The 13,631-nt window shown below is 44.9% G+C and overlaps 1 protein-coding gene and 1 long non-coding RNA gene across 6 annotated transcripts in view; both read right to left on the bottom strand.

Moving 5' to 3' along the window:
• The window catches only part of LOC135371802 (uncharacterized), a 177,392-nt gene that overhangs the window by 86,441 nt on the left and 77,320 nt on the right, over positions 1 to 13,631 (bottom strand). The window lies entirely within an intron of this gene.
• Positions 1,340 to 3,788, bottom strand: LOC135371791 (uncharacterized). Of its 2 annotated transcripts, XR_010415723.1 has the most exons (3): positions 3,649 to 3,788; positions 2,387 to 2,850; positions 1,340 to 2,217 (listed from the first exon to the last, which is right to left on the bottom strand). It is a non-coding gene; the product is annotated as an uncharacterized LOC135371791 (long non-coding RNA). The 2 variants fall into 2 exon arrangements; XR_010415722.1 differs by having other exon boundaries at positions 1,340 to 2,850.

Below are 13,631 nucleotides of genomic sequence, written 5' to 3'. Positions count from 1 at the left end.
AGCACGGACGGCGTTACGATGTTGCAATCTTCACCTCTTCCCTTACATATGTCCGACTGTTTTGTTTTCATTTTATTTGAATTTTCTGCCCGGGACAACATATCTTTGTGTTGAAGCCAGCCTGCGCATATTTTAAAGGTCAGCTTCGGAGGTACCTTGACTTCTTGAAACTGTAACAATATTCTGGAAGCCCATATCGAACTGTGTCTGAAAGCACCCTTCATTTCCACAAAACAGCCCCATATTTTAAATAATCGTAAATTAACCATTTCGAAACAGACATGGGGGCCGCCATTTTTATGACGGCAGCTGTTCACGCGGTCTATATCGCCGACGTAAGTGATATCAGTGTTCCGCAAGACTTCCCTCCCTCTCTACGGAGCATACGGGGATGTAAACAGGCGATGGTGGCAGGGAGCGTCTGCTCGATCGACGTAGGCTTCTTGATCGCATCGTTTTTTTAATATTTGGGATGATCTGCCAATGCTAAAACACGCTGCTGATACCACTTGTGAATTTAGATTCGTGCAATTATGCTGTCGCGTTGCGGCCAGCGGCAGACTGGCTAAGAACGCAATGAACGTCACGTATATTGTCAACGGAACTGTGCTACGCCTACATACGAAAGATATTTTTTATTCGCATTGTAGGTGTCTTTGATAAAGTAAGTCAATTCATCGCTTAATTGAAGACTTCACTCTCTTATAGTTACGGCTCACCACTGCTTCATTACTTGCGCGTATCTTTCTCACTCTCGAATACCTGGCGTTTGACGTTACAGGAGCAGTAATCGCATTTCTTGGCATTATAACCGGGTGAACGAGTTGTGTTTGGCAACGCCATGTTACCGTATACACACTGCAGGTACTACGTACGTAAGAATTGGGCTTGAATGACAACCTTAGTGTGGATTCGCGATGAACGTATTTGCCGAAATTTTACACTGTCGAGAGAGCAAGCACCAGATACAAAAACAAGATACTTACATGAGGGCATACGTGGCTTATGAGAGCGGAACAGAAAAAGAAAGGAAGGAAAAAATAAACGAATACAAAAATACACTGCACAGTACAAGGACACCATGCAAGTGTAATTATCAGGGATATCTTGCACCTTATTTCAGCTGGTTTACTAGTGCAGTGCAGCCATGAGCCATCACATTAATCAACCACAAAAGAAGAAAGAAAAAAAAAGAGAAAAGAAATGATGAGTTGCTTCCATATGTGAAAGACACCAGTACTACATCTGGATCTGCATGCTGGTTTCAGGAGCCGATTTACTTCTTGAATCAGTGCACATCTCCACACATTCCGCAGATACTGTAATTTTACACGTAACACTGAATAGACCATAATTTTATTGAATACACAGAGATCATAAAACTATCTGACTCCCCCCATAATCCCTCGCAACAGGTAAACAAGCACACTGCAAGATGGACAGAACACAGGTGTCAGTTCAGGTGTTCTGTGGTAAGTCTTAGGTGCAGAATCAAGTCATTCCCCACAAACCAGTGAAAGGGGTTGCAACACCACCATCCCACATGAAAATAAAAGCTTCTTCGTACCAATGTGTGTTTTACAAACCAAGGTTGGAATAGAGCGTAGAAAATGGGCACCTTGAATAGCAAACCTCAAGCAGCTCTGACGTCACAGACCTCAGGGCTATCAGTGGAATTGGCTGTATCTCTGAGGTCCTTGACATTCGTGCGTTAGTCAGGCATCTGTTCGAGAGCTTTTATCTCGCGAAGTATGACACATGAAAAAAAAAACAGATTGATCAACATTATGGAGCGCAATGCATGATGCACCCATGATGTAACAAACCACGTCTATGAAAGCGTCCCAACCCCTTCGATTTTCCCCTTGCACTTCATGTAGCAAAATGGCTAAGGAACATGGAGTACCATTTACTGTGTGCTCCAAAATCTTGTGTTTGTTTCCCCATCCCCTACGCTTCTACAGAAGCCACCGATTAATGGCGAATGAAATGCCAAAAACTAAAAATCCTAGGTATGCGACTGTTTGTACATGTTCGCTGAAGCCCTTCTGCTGTCGACTTGCATTTAGTGCCTTGCAGAGTTGTTAGCGTTTACTCATTCACTGTAACTCTTGCGGTGAGCCCCCCTTGTGTAGTCTCTTCCTTCTGTTCGGGGGCTCACGAACAGCTATCGTCCACAGAGATCGAGCAGAGCACCAGAAAGCCCATGGACATACCCTGACATGAAAATTAGCATTATTAGAATTCCTAAAACAGACAGAACAGGCTTGTGCAGTAAAGAAGCAATGCAATTCTGTGTTTCAGTAGTTTTCTCACACACATTCCTTATGTGTAGATACAATATGTGGCACACGGATAAGGTGGAAGTGATACATGACCTACTTACCATGACATACTAGATACGTGACCGAGTAACAGCACTGAGACAAGGAAACTTTTAGTGCACACAATGGCGGGATGTCCTTCAGAAGGGGAAGTACACCCACTATCCCCTACAACACTTCGAATGTTCCAGTTCCTGTAAGTGAGGAATGCAGGACGGTTGCTTAGTAATTGCTGCTAGCTTGAAACACTGTAAATCTCCTTTGTGGGGCCAAAGCAGCTTCCCAATGTCTTGATGTGCACATCTTGCATGGTGACCTTGATGCTGATGAATATGTGAAGCAACGTTATGATCCAAATATCCATGACATGCCAGAGTATCACGAGCCATTTTACCGGAAACAGGTTGCCATTATCATTGCTTGTCCATGTGCGCACACATGTACATGTTCACGATACTGTGGCACCATTATTGTAGCACCAGACGTTGCTTCACCAGTGCTCCTGTATGTACCTCTTTCCTGGGGCCTGAGAAAGGAGAAGCAGAAATTATAATTATACGTGTTAAGGCTAATATTGTTAGGAAAAGTGCAAAAAAGCATCTACATATTTAAGAGCTACAAAATGTGATCAACAATGTTGACAGCATAGCTTGCCCCCAGCTATACCCCTTCTAATAGGAAATATGTTGTCAACCAGTGGACAGCATACATATGTGTTATGACGGTGTGCTACAAAGCAAATATGGCCCTCTTGCAATGTGCCATGTGTCAAAACGATGATTCACAGGTAGATGAGCCTTTCTCATGACTTCACCTATTTCTGCTAATCTGTGACGAGCATGCTGATCTTCATCCCTTGCTGGTCAAGGTACTCAGTTGCTGGAGTCAACTTCATTAGTATAGAAGGACAGAATGGAATTTCTTCCACATAATAACTTAACATTACAACTTGAATACACAGCACTCACAGACATAGCCCGGCTCTTAAAGAGGAACAACAATATGCTACCATGTATGCAGGATATGGTGTGGTTCCATGGTTGGGAAAAGGCTGAATGTGATCACACAGAAGTCCAGACAGACACAGAGTGTCTCAAAACAGGAACTCCTAAGTTGTTGCTCATTTCAGCTGCTATGACTGTTTTGTCTTCCCTGTGCCCAAGCTCAGACTTCTCCAAACTCATGTAATTTCTCAACCAGCTTCTCTGAGAAACTGCGTAGTTTTACATACAACCGCGGATTATAGGGTTTAGCAGTCCCATATTTGTTGTTCACATGTTTACATTGTGTGCAAGCCATACTGCAAGTTCGTGCGGACACTTACCCTCAACTTTGGTCCTTTGTTGCTATCCTCTCCTCTTTGTTGTCGTCGAACGAGGCGGGTGCCGCATCCCTTTCCAGCGACTTTTACAGTCCAAATCGGCCGTCAGGTGAACCACCTCGTAACATTCTGATGCAAAATGCTTCGAGCACACACGACAGTTGCCTTGATAAGTTCAGAGCACTCAACCACTGGTTTCGTACCACTCAATCACGCACAATATCAACTGGGAACCTGGCACGAAACATCTTTCTTAGTAGCGTACCTGCTCGTACTGCGAGAAGCACGGCATTCTCACAATTCACTCACGCTGCATCTCTCACAAAGAGACAACTTATATGAGGTTGTGTGTACTGACTAGCCGGAGTACAAAGATGATCAAATTAAGACGCGGAGAAAGTTGACCATACGTACACGACTCTCGATTTCGCTTTCAGCCTGACGAGTGACGAGTTTTGATTGCTGGCGATTGCGAAACTGCGAGCCAGCAAACAAGCCAAGAGGAGCCAAAGCGAAAGCTGAGCGTGACGTCAGCTGTTCAAGCGGACGATCGGACGGCAAACCAAAAAACAGATTTCGCAGTAAATACAGGGTATTCGCCGAAACTATTTTGGAAGTACATTCAGTAGGCATCAACCTTTGTGCCTGCGAGTTTTTGTTGTAATCTGTGGCAGTGAGTTTCCTCCGGAGCTGACCTTTAATGAAGACTACGAGGTCTGCACCTCGTTCCACACTGTAAGTTCTCATGCGCACCATCTTGATACTGAGAGTTCTGTGATAATATTATCATTGACACATTGGTGACACAGATGAAAAAGAAAATATGAAAGATCAATGTAGTATGATTGACATCTGATGGTTGTGTCAATGCAGGGTGTATGAACTTTTAATTCAGACAAGCACTTCTAAAGGCAGCAACTAGGCAATCAGAGGCGATTTTCTCCATTGTCTCTGTTTCCTGTCTGTCAGTGATAATGCAAAGTGCAGACAAAAATTTTGTAAGAAGTATCGAGCGCATAATGCTTTTTCATGTTTGTTTTTTATGGTATACTTAGTTTCTGTTTAACGTTGCATATTTTCTTGTGTTTGATGACTATTATATGACTGTTCAATTGTTTGCATTACTGGGTGAGGTATACAATATTTCTTTAGCACAAAACTGGGCCAACAGCTCTTGAGTTGAGCACCCCCAACACCACGCCTCCGCTATTGGTATGAGTGCTTCCATTTTCAGGAAGTCTTTTTTGCCTGCTATTGACACCTTGCAGTGGTCATTTCTTCTTTATGTAAAACATATTTCTGTTTTGTGCAACTCAAAGAAAGTATGCTGTCACAAAACAAAAGTTTGTGCTGCAGCTGCAACATGGGCTCTCATTTGGAGCCACTGCAATAGATTTATAGTACATCTGTCTCTCATAGGGTCGTCACTGCTACACTTCTCAGGCATTGTTCTTCCCTTGGACAGCGACAAAATGCTAACTGCAAGGAGGTGGAGAAAGCATTGGCGCTTCAGCTCGGAGTGTATTTCAACTGGCTAGTTCCATCTCAAATCGAACAATCCGGTACACTTGATGTCTCGAATGAACGGGAAAAAAGTAGATGTTGAAGCCATCGGTGAGTTAGGAGAAATAAACGCTTTCCGAATTCTCTGCGTTACGCGGGTCGGGAAATAGGAGAGGAGGAAAAAACTGCCTCTCATAAGGCGACGTCGTCGCGAGCGGGTTTGAGCGTTCGCTACAAGGACATTTGTTCTCGCATTATAGTAATTTCTTGATCTGGCTTTAGACCACTTAGGGCACAATAGGATCCTTCGTTGGCAGTGCTGTACCGGTGTTTGTTTGTCTGCAAAAAAATATCAAAGTTGACTCAAAGTGCCGAAAAACACCATATTCACTGCAGCTTTGCGGACGATGTACAAAACGGATAAGACTCAGCTTTATGCCGTTTAATTTGTCATTCATAGGGCTATCGAATGATGTATAATTTGTTGCTCTACTCTGTAAGGAACGTAAGCGATACCTCTTTTAGTAGCACCATACCACTGAAAAATGACGAATTTCGGAAGCCTTTATCTAAAAAAAAACACCAAAAACGTTCCTCGAAAATTTTATATGTTGTAGGTAGTTCCTTAGACTGTGCACAGAAACAAAATCAAAATTCGGACTTGATTGGTAGGCGCACTGTGAATTTTTTGCCAGCCCTATACGCGGAGCGCATTCAAGCGGAGGCACCGTGTCCCGAGTGTTGCAAAATCGAATTTTCCAAAGGAACTTTCAACTTCTGTCTTCATATAAAAAGTAATTGCGGTCATTGGAAACCATTCTGAGGTTTCAAGGTTTCCTTTTCAAGGTTCTGAGCGTTTGCGTTCATAACAATGGTGTAATCGCTGAATCTAGATTGTGGAGCAACCAGCTGTGCTCACATTTTTTGCCGGATGTCACGCATGCATTGCTAGTGTTGGGAGCCCGGGAAGAACAGAATGATTTTACATCTTTGTAAGAGGTATATCTGTTCAGGGTTATTCTAAACAAGCATATTTACTGTACGCATTATGGCAGGAGGGACGCAGTGACTTCCAGTATTATTTGAAACATTTCCTTTCCTACGGCCCCATGACCTCGGACAGGCGAAATTGCACTGAGGAAAATGTTATTGTGTAGTGTCATACGCATACACTCAAGGGTAATTCATGGTGCCTTTTGTGAACCTTGCCGAAACATCCCGACTGGTGCCGCTGTCCAATATGTTATTCGGTTCGACATGCTGCGACCATGGGAAGGTCCTGATCGCATTTACTCCCTGAAGACACCTTGCCCAAAGTTTCGCCTACACACAGAAGACGCTTCACCCACTTCTCGACTACAGAAGTGCACGGAGTGCCCTTATTCAGAGTGTGCGACGACATCTGCATTACTGTATGTGTCGTCCTGGTATCACACCTACCTCGATGGCCTCTTCGCTGTACAGTGCTGATCGTGTGGATTTCGCTGACTGCCGCCTAATACACAAGAAAAAAGTGCTATAGACAAAGGATTTTCGCTTTGCTTCTGAGATCGGCGTAGCTGCCATAAAGACTGTGGTTCCAGCAGATCAAGCCGAAGGCATAACAGAAATGGGCCAGCTATGCAGAAGCTGCTTCAAGTACTTCACAGCAAAGGTGGCTGAATCACAACACGCAGCAATGTTGCCTACATTTGAAAGAAAATCTGACAAGAACGTGCCATCAAAACATTAAGGAAAGTGGCTTTCACAACGGCCCAAGGCAGTTCATGACACGAGCACTCTCATCCACCCGGAATCAGAGGTGGGCACCCTCGCGAGGGCTTGTGAGGGTGAGGGCTCCCTCACCCTCACCTCACCCTCACCTCACGGAATTTGAGGTGAGGTGAGGTGAGGAAAAATCTTCCTAGAAGACGCTGAGATGAGGTGAGGGACATTTTCCTTGGGAAAGACTGAGGTGAGGTGAGGTGAGGAAAATTTTCTGAAATAATTTTGAGGTGAGGTGAGGAAAATTTTCTGAAAAACTTTTTGAGGTGAGGTGAGGTGAGGAAATTTTTGCTCCAGAAAGCCTGAGGTGAGGTGGGATGAGATACATTTTCTGAAAAATTTTTGAGGTGAGGTGAGGGAAATTTTGTTAAAATTTCCTGAGGTGAGGATTCCTTTTTCATGTGAGGTGAGGACTTTTTTTCGTGTGTCGAGAGAAGAAAAGAGAAAATTTGTCCGAAAATTTTTAGGTGATATGAGGCAAGTTGGCAAAAGGTAGTCGTTAGGGCTGTCTTCTTTTCTTTATTTGTTTTTTCAGTGACTGTTGTAAACCAAACGACGCGAGCCGTTGCACTTCACTATCAATAATCGCTGCTTATTGGCTGGTCCTGAGTCCTGACGATGGGTCTAGAGACTCTGGCTGCACATCTCACAAAAAGTAGGGGGCACGACATTGGGTGCACTGATGACGTGACACTCATACGATTATGATTCACAAAGCTGCGCTTCGATTCGACCACCACTGTAGCGCTCAACCTATCGGATGCCATGCGAAGGCGGTGAACGAGACAATTAGCAATGCACCTGCCATCCCACTAGCTGATGGCGAGCGGCCATGATATAATGCGTAGGACATGATCCGTAAATAATTTTGGCTATAATCGCCATTCATCAGGTACTCACCGCAGTCGTGGCGCTTTCTGGCCTTTGTTGCGCTTGCGCCACAAACACATACAGTCACAATCTACCGCTGAAGCAGAGAGTCGGGACCTGATGCTTTAGTCTCGATACTTGCTTTACGCTGCGTACTTTCGTCATTTAAAAAAGTGAGAAGCGTCGACCTTGAGCAGGGAGGGGCACCCTCCTAACTGCAAGTGAGGTGAGGGCGCCTTGAACCCCCTCACCTCACGGAATTTGAGGTGAGGTGAGGTGAGGGAAAATTTTTTATGCAAGGCTGAGGTGAGGTGAGGTGAGGTGAGGGAAATTCTCTGAAAAGGTTTTGAGGTGAGGTAAGGTGAGGAAAGATTTTTTCAGGAAAGGCTGAGGTGAGGAAATTTTTCGGATAATGTTTTGAGGTGAGGTGAGGCGAGGAAAATTTTCTGAAAAATTATTTGAGCTGAGGGCAGGCGAGGAAAAATCTCTGAATTTTTTTGAGGTGAGGTGAGGTGAGGGAACTTCTCCGAAAAGTAGTTGAGGTGAGGTGAGGTGAGGACAAAGCTCCGTCCAGGAAAATTTAGGTGAGGGCAAAGACCGTGAGGAGTTTTGCCCACCTCTGCCCGGAATGCTCTGCATAACTTACGTTACCTTCTTGCTTTCGTCACCTTGTCTTCTTCGCTGCCAAGTTCTTGTTATTCTGTGTACTGTAAATATGCTTCGATGTGATCACCGTGGAGAAATGTACCTCTTATAAAGACGCAAAAGTATCCTAAAGCATTCTGTTCTGGCTCCCAGCACTTGGAATGCATGTTTGTCATCCCGCAAAAAATGTGAGCACATATGGTTGCTCCACAATCTACAATCAGCGATTACAACACTATTGTGAAGGCTTTCAAACGGCTTTCAGAACGGTTTCAAATGATAGCAATTACTTTTTATGTGAAGACAGAAGTTGAAAGACCCTTTGGAAAATTCGATTTTGCAACACGCGGGACACGGTGCCACGGCTTGAATGCGCTCCGCGTATTGGGCTGGCAAAAAATTCATAGTGCACCTACCGATCAAGTCCGTACCTTTTTACAATGGACTTTTTGCACAATGGCCTATGCGCATCCGTATGACCTTGAGGCGCTGGAGATGATTATCTCTGTCTTTACTAGATGGCTCACTATGGAGACGACAGAAATGGGGACCAGTGGGGAGACCGCACGAATGGCGCGACCTTGTCGGCCGCACTTGTCGCACTTGTCGGACCGGTTTTGTTCGTTTGAGCTACCCACGTGAATTTGTTTAGACGCGCGCCGAGCATGGTTCGTTCGAGAAACAATAAGTTGAAAAAAGAATAAGTAAAATAAGTAAAAAGCGAAGCAGACCGCACAAGACCAAAAAACTACAACCCAGGGCCATGTGTCACAGACACATAACACGGGAAAGTTAACAGCACGGGCAGCCGAAGAACGCAAGGCGACCCTTCCGATGCTCTCTGTAGCTGGGAGTTTCGGGGAAGGCTCAAGGTCGCTCTGCGGTCCCCAGCCGGCCGCGCTGCCAGGACCCCCCCCCCCCCCCGCTCCGGCCTGCAAACACATCCACCTCCAGCATCCACAATTAGTGGATAACGGAAGGACGACCCACTTGAAGGATAATTAAAAGTTGAGCAACTGTGACGGGCCAGCGCATATGTTTAACCCATGTGGCTGAACGCAAAATTGTGAGCAAAATTGAGAGACCTTGAAGGATTCGCGATTTTTTCGTTTTATGTCGTTTGTATATCCGGATTGAAGGAGTACAATTGATAGATGAGTATTAAAGTCATGTCCCGATGCATTAAAGTGTACTGAGACAGGGGTGGGGCGATTATTAACTATGTCAGATTTGTGGCAATAAAATCGTTCTCGCATGGAGTTCGTGTTTCACCAATGTATTGGACGTTGCATTTTTTTTGCACATAATCAAATAGCATAAATTGAATGAAATGCAGTGTAAAGAGTGTCGTATCTTGAATGTAAAGGAATTAGCGTTACTAGATATAGATATACAAGGGTTTATGAAACGACATGTTTGACAGCGTGTTTTATTGCAAGGAGAGCAACCGGGTTGCTGTCGCATTAAGCGCGAGGAGGTAAGGATGGTGCGAATACTGCGAGATCTGCGGAAAGTTACAACTGGAGCAGTTGGGAAAATATATAAGTTTTTCATCACTGTGCAGTGTGTTCAGATGGCGTTCAAGAATGGATCTAGCGTTGTTCAATGTTTTGTTGTAGACGGTGACGAAAGCGATATCACCGCGCTGTTTAATAGGCTGATGGGAAAGCAATGTATCTCTCTGCAAGAAACTACGTTTTAATAGAGCGTTCTCTATCAGTTAGGGTGGTAATTGCGTTTCTGAAAGTCAACTGACATTTCTCTAGCGGGTTCAAGAAAATCATTGTCGTTAGAGCATATGCGCATAAGGCGTGTAAATTGGCCGTACGGTATATTCCTTTTTTGGAAGTTTGCGTGGTGGCTTTGGAAGTGTAGGTACTGACGTTTATCAGTTGGCTTCTTGCAGAGGTCGGTAATAATGCATAATGTAAAAACCCCGAGACTAGGGAACACGAAGGGACAGGCACAACACAACCCTTCGTGTTCCCTAGTCTCGGGGTTTTTACATTATGCATCATCTTCACCAGCTCGCTTGCTTCCTAGCCATTTTTTCATTGTCGGTAATAACTTTGCCAGATTGTATAGATATATTAACGTCGAGGAAATTTACCGAGGTGTTTGAATAGTTACAAGAGAATTTGATTGTATCGCGAACAGAGTTAAATTGTTCAAAAAACGAGCGCAGTGAATCTTTATCGCTAAACCAAATAGCAAAAAATGTCATCGATGTATCAAGAAAAACTAGAGGTTTCGTCGGGAAAGAGTCCAGTGATTTCTGTTCGAACTGCCCCATAACAATATTTGCATAGTTCGGGGGTACACGTGATTCCATAGCTGCACCTTGCACTTGAACAAAATGGTTGTCATTAAAAGTAACGTTATTATATTGGAGAACGAGTTGCAGAATGTGAATAATGCCTGAAGTTTGGGGAATCTCAGAAGGGAAGGAAGAGAGGTAAGAGTCGACGGCTCTAAGACCTTCGTCATGTGTCATATTGGTGTGTAGTGATGCAACGTCCATGGTAACGAGAGACCTGTGTTTTTCAACTTCGATGGATGCAGATAACGACGCTTTTGGAACAGGGATACGAAAATATATCGTAAACGCAACGAAATAGAGCCTAGTCATTACACTCTATACCTACCGCCAACTTTGTTTCAAGGTGTGATTGCTTGTTTGTAAAAAACAAAACAAAAAGAAGTAAGAGGAGAAATTGAACTTGTTCCACACACACAAAAAAAAAAGAGAGGTAAGATTCGACGACGCTAACACCTTCGTCATCTGGTATATTGGTGTATAGTGATGCAACGTCGATGGTAACGAGAGTCGTGTTACTAAAATCCTTAAATTGGTCATTTTACGAGTTAATTTTGACTTGAATTTCGAGTTAATCATTGGTGTCCTTGACTTAGCTGGAATAAGTAATGGAATGTGTTTTATGAAGTGGTCAACAAGAAGGGATATGTCTTCAGTTGGTGTGTTGATGCCTGAACTTACCGGTCGGCAAGGGTTGTTCTCGCCTCCCACTACAGAAGTTGCATTAGGCTGCACTTCCCTCCTGCATCTTTCCCCGTAAACAGCACTCAACTTCCAGGCCGAAGTCTGCAACCCCGCACCGGACTCTCAATTCCGCTACCCCTGTCACTTATGCGTCGACTGTCAGGACCAACAAACTACGCGAGCATCAAAAGAAACGTAAGACAGACTCTTGCTGACAACTACCGGACTGTACACCGTCTTCTGTGTTTCTCAAGTCTCATAAGTTGTTTGATAAAAAGGCTAGGTTTATGTCACAGTTCCATTTCTACTCTGATTCCATAATTAGACAAAAAGTAGAGAACTCCGACTTAACATAACAAAATAACAAGGTTTGCTCAGACGTTTCGTCCCTCATGCAACGGGCATCATCAGTGCCAAACTGAATGAGATATTACACAACCGGTCGCTATTTAGGGAGATGGGAGTTTTGTTCGGGAACGGGGCTACGGTTTTTGTTACACACCGAGGGGTCACCGCGTACGCGCCAAGACTCCAGCAGCTTTCTGGGTCTCCATCTTTGTTCTCGAGCCAAGGTCACTGCGTTGTCGAAGTCAAAACAATGCCTCGTGTCCCCACAATGTTCTGTAACCTCCGTCTTAAACCGTGTGGTGTGCGTCGCGCTCTTTATGTCCCGCTTATGTCCTTTGAAACGAGTGTTCCGTTTCCTGCCTGTCTCGCCAATGTAGCACGTGTCACAGTCTTGGCTTTGTAGTTTGTAGACTACTCCAGACTGGTCTTCCGGGGGGACGGGGTCCTTCGGGTTTGATATGAGACTGCGGAGTCTAACATGCGGTTTGAACGTAGTCCTGATATCCAACGGAAGCAAAGCCCAGCGGATACATTCAGAAACGCCTTTGACGGGTGGCCCCCGGAAAAAAAAGGTCCCCGGAAAAAACGCCCCCGGAGAAAACGTCCCCAGCGAAAAGGTCCCCGGAGAGAACGTCTCCGGAGAAAAGGTCCCCTACGCCGGTTCATCGAGCGCCGTTTCATCGAATCTGTGGCCACCGCTTTTTCTTGCTGCAACGTGTGAAATGCGTAAAAGGCTCTCCTGACCTAACCTTGGCCAGTCTACCAAACTTGTGAAATACGTAAAAGGCTCTGCTGACCTAACCTTAGTCAGGCCTCGATAAAACGGCGTCGATGAAACGTCGTGCGATGAAATGGACGGACACGCTATTCATACAAACACAGGAAAAAGTTGTATATTCTGCCCTCCATAACATGGCCTGGTCATAGGTTTCGGATAACCCATGTCAAAGCTGGTCCACTAATATCAGGATGACTCATGATGCTCTTTGTGGCAATGGCCAACACACCTGACGGGGCAGTGCCCTGCCGTTGGGATCTGGTTCAGCGGATAGAGCTAACGGCCAAAAGCGAACATACGTCCGATCCGAGGGATAACGCTGAAACAAACAGGTTAAAAATAAGACATAGAAAAATCCAAAATTAAAAATATTTTTATTACAAATCTTTTAAATCTAAATCATGAAAATATGCATGGTGTCGAGTTCATGGGTGCCGATGTAGTGGCCGCTACAATACATTTCCCTCTTTCCATGCTCGGTAGCTGAAAGTTCCCCACGCTGCTCTTTTCTCTCTTTCTCTCTCTCACTCTCTCATTCTTCTTCAACCACCTTCCTACATCTCTACGGAACTCTTCTAATCAGTCCCATGGGTTTGGACCAGAATCTCGTTTTATGCGTTGAAGTACAAGACCATGTCAACAACACAAAAATGACGTGAAAATTCGTGCTCTAATAGTCACTGATTCGAGTTACGAGCGATAAAGTATAACTCCACGGGAGAGACTCCTGAGGGGACCTTTTCTCCGGGGACGTTTTCCCCGGGGACCTTTCTGCTGGGGATGTTTTCTCCGGGGGCGTTTTCTCCGGGGACCTTTTTTCCGGGGACCTTTTCTCCGGTTCCCGCCTTTGACATAGGGGATGACAACGCGTGTCTGACGGGTGCGGTTCCCGTCCTGCGGTCCAGATGCTTGCATGCGTTTGCGAGTGTCTAACTAGAGTGGGTAGCCACGTTTGTCCAAGTAATCGGCGATCGTCGCGTCCTCAGAAGCCCGTAACTCGGTGCGAGATGATAACTGTTCAGATCGGTGAAATAATGTTCGTACCACACTCCGTTTGTGCTCCGTGGGGTAGTGTGA

Source organism: Ornithodoros turicata, unplaced genomic scaffold, assembly GCF_037126465.1.
Source record: "Ornithodoros turicata isolate Travis unplaced genomic scaffold, ASM3712646v1 Chromosome122, whole genome shotgun sequence".
Lineage (NCBI taxonomy): Eukaryota > Metazoa > Arthropoda > Arachnida > Ixodida > Argasidae > Ornithodoros > Ornithodoros turicata.
Note: the sequence above shows the minus strand (reverse complement) of the source record. Positions and strands in the feature narration are given on the sequence as shown.